Source organism: Sapajus apella, unplaced genomic scaffold, assembly GCF_009761245.1.
Source record: "Sapajus apella isolate SASKATOON/1434 unplaced genomic scaffold, GSC_monkey_1.0 scaffold1, whole genome shotgun sequence".
NCBI classification, from domain to species: domain Eukaryota; kingdom Metazoa; phylum Chordata; class Mammalia; order Primates; family Cebidae; genus Sapajus; species Sapajus apella.
The window spans coordinates 69,851,595-69,862,557 of record NW_022436941.1 but is presented as its reverse complement, the minus strand read 5'-3'; the positions used below and the strand labels follow the sequence as shown (position 1 = coordinate 69,862,557).

At 40.7% G+C, this 10,963-nt stretch overlaps 1 non-coding gene across 1 annotated transcript; it reads right to left on the bottom strand.

Annotated features, from left to right (window-relative positions):
* Positions 1-9,826: 9,826 nt before the first annotated feature.
* Positions 9,827-9,929, bottom strand: LOC116554294. The gene has a single exon (XR_004270157.1). It is a non-coding gene; the product is annotated as a U6 spliceosomal RNA (small nuclear RNA).
* Between the last annotated feature and the right edge of the window lie 1,034 nt (positions 9,930-10,963).

The window sequence follows — 10,963 nt, the reverse complement described above, 5'->3', positions numbered from 1 at the left end:
TTCCTTTAATCAGATTGCTTTCCTCTTTCTACCTTGCTGGGACCCTGGCCCTCAGGAAATGGGAATCTTGATCTCTAAAGGAGCTGTTTCTGCTAAAGGAGGGTGTCACTTGGGAAAACCACACTGTGTGACCTGACTCCCAACCACAGACGCTTCTACACAGAAGTACTCTGATGATGGGTGGCATTGAAGGAGAAAGCCATGGAGGGCCACATGCAGCCTCTGGGTTGGAGGTATGAAAAGGGACGGTATGTTTTCTAACTATGGGAGAGGTGTATATTAGAAGTTGATTCTATGCTTACGAACATTTCTGTTATTACTATTAGTAGTAATAAGACTCTCCTTGAAAACATAGTAGGCTTAAGTCCTTGTTCTAACCTTTTAGAATGTAAATGGGTCTTTCCAGGAACAAGATAAGCCCAGTCTCCAGTTTTACAGAGATGTCTTCAAGGTCACCAGTCTCATAACCCAAATGCAAACATGTACCTCTGGAGCTAACCTGAGAGTAATTGTTTGTCTTTTGAGAATATGGGAGATGCATTATTGTTATTTCTTCTGCTTTGCTGCATACATTGTGTAAAATTTCATCCTGACCTTGTAGCCTCTTGCCAGCTACTATATGTGTGTGCTGTGTTGTGTGAATTCATAAATCAGTGTTGTTTTTTTTTTTTTTCCACAGTGATGTGGAGAGGTCTCTGTTTTTTGGCTAGGCTGAATTCCCCAATAGTAGGAATGGCAAGTTGGACTTCAATTGTCCTATTCTAAGAAGAAATGTGAGGTTTTTAAAATTATAAAGACAGGGTAAATTCTACCTTTGCTATACCCAATGGGAGCTATCCAGGGAAAATTAGCAAGGAAGGAAGATGGAGCTTGTGAGCCTGGAGCACAGTTAAGAGTCATGGTGAAGAGTGGGGGCGTGAAGACCCTCCCAATGTAATTGCACAGTGATTTCTTCCCGCCCACTGCATAGGCAAGATCAATTCACTGAGACTGCAGTATTGCAGTAAAAAAAGTGTTTAATTGATGTGAGGCTAGTCACATGGGAGAACTGGAATTGCCACTCATATCAGTCTCCCCAGAGGCTCAGAGGTTAGGGTTTTTCAAGGATAGTTTGGTGATCAAGGGGCTAGGGAATGGGTACTGCTGATTGGTTGAGGATACAATGACGGGGTGTAGAAAACAGTCCTTGTGTGCTAAATCCATTTCTGAGTAGGGGGCCATTTGACTGGTTAAGGGCTGAATCATGATTCTAGGTAAGGTCAGCATGAAAAACATCTCAAAACACCAGTCTTAAGTTCTACAATAGTGATGTTATTTACAGGAGTAATGGGGGAAGTCACAAATCACTGGTCACATGACTCCTAAGCAGTAAGGGACTATAGAAGCTATGCCTACATTTTAGCAGAATTCAGGCCCCTTACATAATTATAATCTTGTGGCCTTTCATTAGTCTTACAAAGGCAGTTTCAGCCCATGAATAAGCAGATAAGCTTTAGGGAGGGACTATTATTATTCTTGCTTCAAACCTAATTTATAAACTAAATTCTTCCCATGGTTAACTTAGCCTATGCTCATTCCTGGGCATTTTTATGTTTAACAAATTTGGAAGTTACTGACAATTCACAGGAATTTGATTCCCCTCCAGGGATGATCTGCTTTATAAAATGCAAAGGGAATGGAACAGTGGGAGAGGCTGGGTCCATCAGACCACTCCCTTGCCATTCACTTCTGGCCTCTTCAGATGCTTGTCAAGCAAAATTTCTGGTTGAATCATATGGCTTTGATTGAGAAAAAGGAGGTTGGTATGTGGGAAAATAGCAAAATGTTTTACAATGGCATTGTTACAATCTTGATCAAATACACCATGTAACCTTCCCTTCTAAGAGTAATTGGTCAAACCCTTCTGTTTGACCTCCACTTCACTCCCTCACCATACACACTAGCTGTTATGTTTCTCCATTTGGCATGACACAGGATAACTGGTCAGCTTTCCATATAAAGGCAAGACATTTTTTCCTTTTAGCTAACATTTCCCTTTAAGGAACAGAAAGAAAAAACAATTGGGGTCCCACGTTCCCATGGCTCCTATCCACTTTCCATCAGGCACCCATGCACCTGCTAAACAGAACTCAAGCAACACTTTCAGACCACCATCGTGTTCCAGCTGCCCCCCATCTGGATAGTTCTGTCTAGAGTTTCTCCCTGTTGCTTGGCTATCTTTGACATAGTGACCCATTTTACCTCTTTCTGGCCAGAAGTGGCTGTTCCTCATCGGGGATAAATCACTTTGTACCCATAATAATGCTGGCAATCCCCAAACAGCAGACACTTTCTACTTGTTCAAAGTCCCTGAACAGCCTTTGAAGGAAACTTATCAAATAGTTACCCCTGGGTTAACACCTGGTGTGAGGCTGTACAGCTTGAAATATAACTTTACAAACCACTTCAAAGTCACCAGAGTTACAGGTTTGGAACAGAAAGACCATTTCCCTCTAACCACTACAGCATGTTTCCTTCCAGCCAAGCAATAAGCCCCAATGTAGAATTCCAGAGTCTTCCTGATTTAGCACACTGCCATTTTGTCATGGCTCATTTTGATCCCTTTCATTAGTCAGCCCAGTGTTACCATATCTAATAAATCAGGTATAGACTGGTTGCCTCCCAAAAGAAAGAATTTGCCTTCATTTTCTGCGCCACACGCAAGCAAGCAGTAATTATACACTGCCTGGAAACCAGTAGCACAAACGCTGATAAGTAAATGTTCAGCTGAAGCCAAACTCCCCTGTTATTCATGAAAGGAACTTGGATGCCCACTCTCAAGTGTCAATCATCTTGAATCACGCTGCTGTTGAATTTAGCTTTTTTTTTTTTTTTTTTTTTTTTAAACAAAGTAGCATCTCCCATTAAGCCAAATGATGCCTTTGGGCACATTTTTCCTTTAAAATGTTGTGCTGTATTTGAATAGAAAATAACTGAAATGTGAAAAAATGTAAGTCTATTTGAATGGTTGGTTATATAGCCAGGGTTAAGTGTTTATATTTCAAGTTACTATTTTTAATTGAAAGTTTTCCAATAATTACAGCCTAAAGGAAACCACAGTAAAAATATTAACCAGAAACTTACTCAATGTAATGGATAATTACCAAAGAATAAATAAATCATATTTAGAAACAGGAAAGAAAGAAGAGTGACCTTGTTAAAAGTTGTCAGCTTCAAAGAGGTGAATGTCTTCTCCCAGCTCTCTTCCTCCATCCTCCTCGTCTCTCCTTCCCATTTCAGCCAGGAGGTGAGTGACCTTCCATACTTTCCTCTGTTTCTCTCTATTGAAACTTGCCCACAGGAAAGATCCCAAAACTCATTTCCATTATGACATAAATGATTGATAACTTACATGTTCCTTGTTTTCAGATTATTCATTTATTTTAACAGAGTAGATAATGCTTTTGACTAAAGATAGAAGCTCTAACAGATGTCTTAGCAGCCAGAAAATGGGTAAAGACTAGTTTTTGTCAGTAAGGATGGTGGTACTGGGGCATCGTCTTCCAAACCTAAGTGACATTGTAATAGAAGTTTTGAAGCTATTAATGAAATGTATCAATAAACATGAGATAAAACTACATGGTTTGACAGGTGAAGTTTTGAAGCTATTAATGAAATATATCAATAAACATGAGATAAAACTACATGGTTTGACAGGTATATATATATTTGTTTAAATGTTATATTCTAGGAATTTCAGTGGCTTCACCAAATGGAGTCAGTCTGACATGTAAGGTTTGGGCATTTGGGAAAATGAGCAAGAATGAACACTGAGGAGATACACACACATAAACACTTTAAAAGAGTATACTATAGTCTTACAGTAAGTCAGTAGGAGAGAAATAGGGCAGAGAAAGCATCTAAGGTTCTTGGAGGGTCATGAAGGACCTGGGAACTATAGGACTATAGGACCCAAAGCTATTGCTCTCAGGTGCTCCAGACATCCGGGGAGGAAGAAACCTGGAGAAAGGTTATAATATTAGGTAACTAGCAGGACATGGTGACCTTTTGTGAAGATAATTCCAAAAGCTATTGTTCTCGTGTTAGAGACCAAATATGTCAAGGTTCGGAAGAAGCAGCCCCTGCCTTCCTGTCATCTCCTTCCACTACCTCCCATCCCCACACCAGCACTTTTTGCTACAGCCAAAGGCCTCTGTACTTGAATCACCCAATTTGAGACACTCTTACGTTCCCCCAGTCTTCTCTAGTTAACTCCTACAAATCCTTCAGGTTTCAGTATGATGGTTACACCCTCAGAGAAGCCACCATGTCTCCTTGGACAAAAAAGGCTTCGTTGCTCTCACAGATCCTATACTTTGCTTGAAAACTACTGGTTCTACTTTGTAATTATGTGTTGATATGACAGTTGATATATGTCTGTCTCTCCACTGCTCTGGACACACTGCAAAGATGGGATCATATCTTGGTGGTTTACCTTTGTATTCCCAGTGTGAAGCACAATGTGTGACACATAATATGTGCTCAATAAATGTTAATTAATTATTTGAATGGATGAATGAATGAATGGTACTTCTCATCAAGGCAGTTCAGGAAAATCAACAAGCTGTTTAGCCTTGAGCAAGTGGCTTAATCTCTCTAAACTTTTGCGTCTAATACAGCATTAGTAATAGCACCTATTTCCAAGGTTGTTTTGAGAATTAAATGAAATAATGCATGCAAATCACTGAGTACAAATCTAGTATATAAAACACAATAAATGTTTACCATTATTACTGTTACTACCTACATCTTTGCATCAGCTTTCTCATCTATAAACTGATTGTTTTAAAGTTTCCTTCAGCTTTAAACAGGCTATGACGCCTACCTAATCCTAAAAGAAAAGTTCTTTGTTCTCTGGATTTGTCAATCTGGCAACTCTAACCATCAATATATTAACATTTTTTTTTCCAGTTAAAAAAAATTATGCAGGAACCAGCAATGATTCATCAACTTGTAATAACATGCATGAATTTAAGACATGGCCATAATTATTTTATGAACTTGCATTTAATGTACCAAAGTCTTCACTGTTCTAAGATTCTGAGAAGGAGAAAGAGAGGTTGATTTGGAATGATAAAGCAACTTTTTCATCTACATACACAAAGAGAGGTGTTGGGTGGTTTTTTTTTTTTTTCCTTTTGATGATCTTACAATAGGGTATCCTTGAAAAGGAAAACCAAAAGTAAGATATTTGTATTATACAGCCAAAATATTCAAGACACCTGTGTTCCACTCAGCATTTTCTAACTCTATTCTATATCTTTCTGGATTTCAACCCACATGAAAGAAGCAATATTTATTACCTAGTAACTGGATAAACTATGTATGATGTTTTACTTCAAATGTAAAATATTATCTTCTATGATCTTACAATGTACTGGAGAGCTTTATGCCCATTTTATGCAAGAGGAAGCTGAGGCTTCATGGAGGAAGATAATGACCTGAAACCCACGCAGCTATCCAGACCTGAAAACAATGCCAAGCAGCCTCAAAGGTTTGGGCTTCATGATCAGACACCCCACTTTGCTTTGCTTACTTGCCAAGTCCTGTAAGTATGAGCTACACTTCATGTTTGTTTCCCATAAATACATTGTTATTGATAATGTCAATAAAGTAAATTTCATCACCCACTTGGAATGGCTCCATCCTCGTCCTGGCAGTGTTTTGCCTTCCAGAACAGAACAATACACCACAGTTTCAAAGTGCCTTTCATTTGCCACTGGGACCTTTGCTATTTGGATCATACTTCCGCCTTCTCAGACCTTAACAAATAAAATATCTTGGTACAACCAATTATCTCTGTAATAGAGGGAATTGCAATGGTAAGCACCTTGTACCCAAATTCCTGTGAGTGTTCACTGCTTTATTTTAGGTTGACCTATACTGTCTAAAAATGTTTCAATGACATCTGAAGCTAGAGGGCAAAAAAGTATCAAGAAAAAAAATTATTAAACCCAACAACCAATGTTTGTATGAAGTAAAAATTTTATACAGCCCAAGCGCAGTGGCTCACACCTGTAATCCCAGCACTTTGGGAGGCCGAGGTAGGTGGATCACAAGGTCAAGAGTTCGAGAACAGCCTGACCACCATGGTGAAACCCCATCTCTATTAAAAACACAAAAATTAGCTGGGCCTGGTGGCACGTGCCTGTAGTCCCAGCTACTCAGGAGGCTGAGGCAGGAGAGTTGCTTGAACCCAGGAGGCGGAGCTTGCGGTGAGCTGAAATCACACCATTGCACTCCAGCCTGGGTGAGAGAGCGAGACTCCATCCCCCCCCAAAAAAAAGTTTATATAAAGTATAGTTTACCAAGCATCAATATTATAGAGTTACTGGAGTTTCAGCAACCCAGTAAGGTAGCTAGGGCAGGTCTTATTATTCCCATTTTACAGATGAGGAAAATGAGGTCCATTCTGATATTTTACTTAAAATCCTATCCTAGAGTTACAACCCCTCAAATTTCTTGAGTACCTTATTTATTACTGTTATCGTTACTCTTACCATTCGAAACCAGAGGGACATTCACCTAAATTATCATTCTCATGAGCAATCAAAGAAAATCAGAATTGAAATCACCTGCCAACATTTACTTAAAATAAAATTACTTATCATTTTCCAAACATATTTTGGACGAGTTATTTTAAACACAATTGTACATCAGTAAAAATCCACAGGAACAATGAATGCTCCATAGGCTTCTGACTAAGAAAGTGACTAGGGAACAGACCTTGTAATGGTGTCAGAATAAAACAATGCCTGGGAAGGCTCCATTACCGTTCCACAAACAAAACTAAGGAAATGGGAGAAGGAAGAAGAAAAAGTAAAGTATATTTATGTGCTGCAGGGTTAGCACTCTAGCAGGAAATTCTGAGTGAGAACTCTCACCAGTGCCCTAGCCCTTGACCCTGAGGTCCTGGGGCTTTTTCATGACTATTTCCAGCCAGGCGTTGGTTGGCCACATCCACAGACTCCAGAGGCTCAAAGGGTGTGGGCCTCACTAGCCTCTCCCATGTCCCACAAAACCTGTCCACTCTGTCTGCAGGGCAGCCTCCCTTCTTGTTTTAAGCCTAAGGATGGCAGGTTTAAAGCAGGAAGAGCTGCCACTTTTCCTTTACATTTTACATCACCTCTACGCAAGTCATTCACTGATTCCTGCCTTAGTAGGTAGGAATGAGTGTTTGTTGCCTGTTGAATGAGAATGGGCAGCTTAAAGAAACATATGATGTGCTTGACACACACAGCAAATGTTCCCAAACTTTATTATCTAAGAGTCACTTGGGATGCTCATTTACAAGGCAGATTTCTGGGTCTTATCTCTGGAGATCTATTTGGTAGGTTTAGGATGGGGTTCCAGACCAGGATTTTCATCAAACAGCCCCAGTGATTTTATGTGGGGAAGCCAGGCTCACACTTTCAAAAATACCGTAGTGATTGTGAAATGATTAAAAGAATAAATGGATGATAATATTCTGAATGTCAATAGTTGTTTCCTAAATTTGCCTTACCAAAAGAATCACTGGGACTGCTATCGAAAATACTGATTCAGAGGCCTACCCCAGGCAGACCTACTAATCATAATCTCTAGAGAAGATACCCGGGAATCCAAATTATTGAACAACTGCCCCTAAATGAGTCTTCTGATGAGGCCCATTTGGGGAATACCACTATAGGCTGTGGTCTCTGCAGTTCTCACAAGATTCACTTTTTGTTCTTCAAAGCAGTAACTTGGTGTGACCACATTTGAGTGGGTACCCAAAGCTCCTACTGTCTCAGTAAAACTGCTCCTTCTGTCAGTACCATTTTAAAGAAAATTGGACATCTCAGTCAGACCCCAAATGATACTTTTGATACATAACCTATAATTATGGATCTAAATGAGTTTTAATAAAATCAGATTTCAAAATATTCAATAATTGATGTGGCATGAGCACCAACCAAGATGGATAAACGGTATGTTGTAAATGACCCGCATTTACTTTCTATTATCAGCTCCTAGTATACTTTAAATGACAGGTTTTCAATTGTGTCAGCCTCCTAGAGCTTGGGAATACTGATTTATTTCAAGACCCCCTTCTACTTTATCTCTCCCATCCCTTTTATAAGAGCTTGAGAATGGTAAATATCTTCAAAGTAATGCTTGGTAATTGTGCCTGGGTTTGGTTAATATATTTTCCCCTGTTTAATTTGTTGCATGCTCCATGCCCTGACATCTTATTCCTTACCAGACCAGAAGTTTTCAAATGCACAAGGCTATTGTGCCTGGGGAAAAATGTTGAACTTTTGCCTTTGTAATAAGATATGCTCCAATTACCAACTTTAGCAATTTAATATAGTTGAATAATAACTGAATGGGACACTTGGTCACCCAGTCATGATTCAAGCTTCTACTAGGGGTGGAATGAGCAGTTGCTGGAGGTCAGTCTATTCCTCAGGGAGCTCAGCCTCACAGATCAACACTGAGAATTTTTTAAAAAGCGATGTTATAAAAAATAAAAAATTCTAGGAAGTATATGTCAAACTACAGATTTGTAAGATGCTGTAAGAGCTTGGGTTCCATTTTTAAGAACGGCCCGGTGTTTAAGTTAAGATAATTTTATATGTGGAACACATGGTGGAGAGATAAAGCAATCACCTGGATAATTCAGCCTAAGAAGCACTTTGTGGCTGGAGATGATGCAGATAGATGAGGTCATTTTCACCTGGGTCAGAGATATTATACATTTTCCCTCCCCCTACATTGCACATAACCTCGCATTCAGAAGATATTCCAATACCTATGACAAGCTTTAAGCATCTATATCTTGCTTTGATGTGCACAAGACACTTCTACTGAGAATTGTAAGGTCTCTTGTTTATAGACAAAGTTTGAAGAAGCCAAGGGTGTTTCTTTTAGTCTAAGGTTTGCTTGTGTGTTTTTTCAGACGTACTATAGGGTAATATTTTTCCATTTTGGGACTGAGATTTATTTGCCCATTAAGAGACTGTTACATGCAGACTTTTAATTTATGTATTTAGTATATATGTGTCCTAAAGTCTCAGGAAAGTTAAGCAAGAGAAAGCCCAGGGGGCCTGGCAGCCTTCAGGAACTAGAATGTAGTCATTCAGGAAGACTGCCCCTCCCTCTAGAATGACACTTTGTTTGGACATGGCTGAGCCACAGAGCCTGGGGCCTGTGATGGCCACCTCAGTATCAGAAGAGAAGGCAACTCTCAGGAAGGATGCAGCACTCTTCCAGGACATCCAAGCCCTGACTCCTGCAATCCAACATCCTCATTTTACTCTCTGTGTGGACATTACTACCAAAGAGGTCACAGAAGCTTCCTGATCGCATATCTCTACAGCAAAGGAAGGATCTCACCTGCTACCTAGACCAGAAACGTCCTTCCCAGGGATGCTTAGAAGACTCAGAAGAGTTGCAGAATAAGTTCTGGAAAGAGTTCTGGAAGATGTGGAGGTTCCTGAGAGACATGTACCCCTTCAACACAGGGCTGAAGATCTCATGGTAGGCCTCCCCATCATTCACCTGCTCTCCTCCCACTAGCCTCCCATATGCCATCCCTAGGGCTCTGTAAGCCACAAACCAGGTTGAGCGACCAACCACAGGTCAAGAGAAGCTCCAGATCTGGGGCTAATAAATTGATTTAGGGATGTCAAAGGGTTTTTACAATTGTTGATATACTCAAGGACAGTGATGCCTATTATTAGTTCTGTTTCTTCCTCCTCCTCCTCTTCTCCTTCTCCTCCTGCTCCTTCTCCTTCCCCTTCTCCATCTCCTTCTCCTCCTCCTCTTTATCCTCCTCCTTTTTATTCTTCTTCATGTCATCCCTGCACAGGGCCCATGCTAATCTTCTCAGTATTGTTCCAGTGTTAGTATATGTGCTTCTGAAGCAAATACTCCTTATTGATGGATATTTTCATCACTTTTGGGGCATTGCGGGTACAAGTGCTTATAAACAGGCAAGTGTTCAGTATAGTAGATACATTTCTTAGATAGTGGTGCCAATTCAGTGATATGCTTCCTAAAATTCACCAGAGATCTCTCTCACACATGGATACAGATATAAATTGAAGAACACTTTTCCTAAATCACGAATTTTCTCATTTCAACATTCTTAGATATTGCATGGTAGAGACCTCTCTCCAAGCCCTATGAATGAACAGAAATCTGGATTTTCCTGAGAGTTCAGCTCAGGAGACAGCACTGCTTACCCAGACTCAGTGGTCCAGATCCAAAGAATACTCAGCTTTTGTTCCAATGGAACCTGTAACCCTCTTTCCTTGCCCTGGCCCACCGCACACCAGGTCTAAGAGAAGGGGTAGATTGATTTCCTTAAGTGGAGCTGCTGAGAGACTCTAAGCCGTGCTTCAGCAAATGGAACCCTCCATCAGCCTGATGGCCATACCCACCTCAACAATCAGTGCCAGCCCAAGTTCCCCCTCTGGCCCATCCCATTTTGCCTTTCATAGGGCCACTCTCAGACTATGCTTCTGATTTCATGTACCCAACCAAGCCTTTGTCTAGCCCACCATAGCTGATTATTCAGGCTGAGCATATATCCACTGGCCCAACCCAGGACTATGCTCATCAGGAAGGCCTAGCCCCATCCTAGGCCCTTGTGCTGGCTCATGGCCTCCAGCGTCTGTTGCACAATTTGGGCACCACAGGGAGCACATGACTGGCATCCACAAAGACAAAGATGGAAAATATGAGCTATCCATTTGGCAACAATGTTGGCATCTTCCTCGATTCGTGCTGCCAAGCTCTGACCAGAAAGATCTTGGCCCGTTTACTGCCCGATGCAATCAGTCCAGACTCAGGGTGGCTCAGGTCATGGTGGTAGAGCCAGCTATCATGAGATGTATACATGCAAGAAAAAGACAGAGAAAGGGATCCAGACTCCATATCAGACACAAACTAAAAGAAA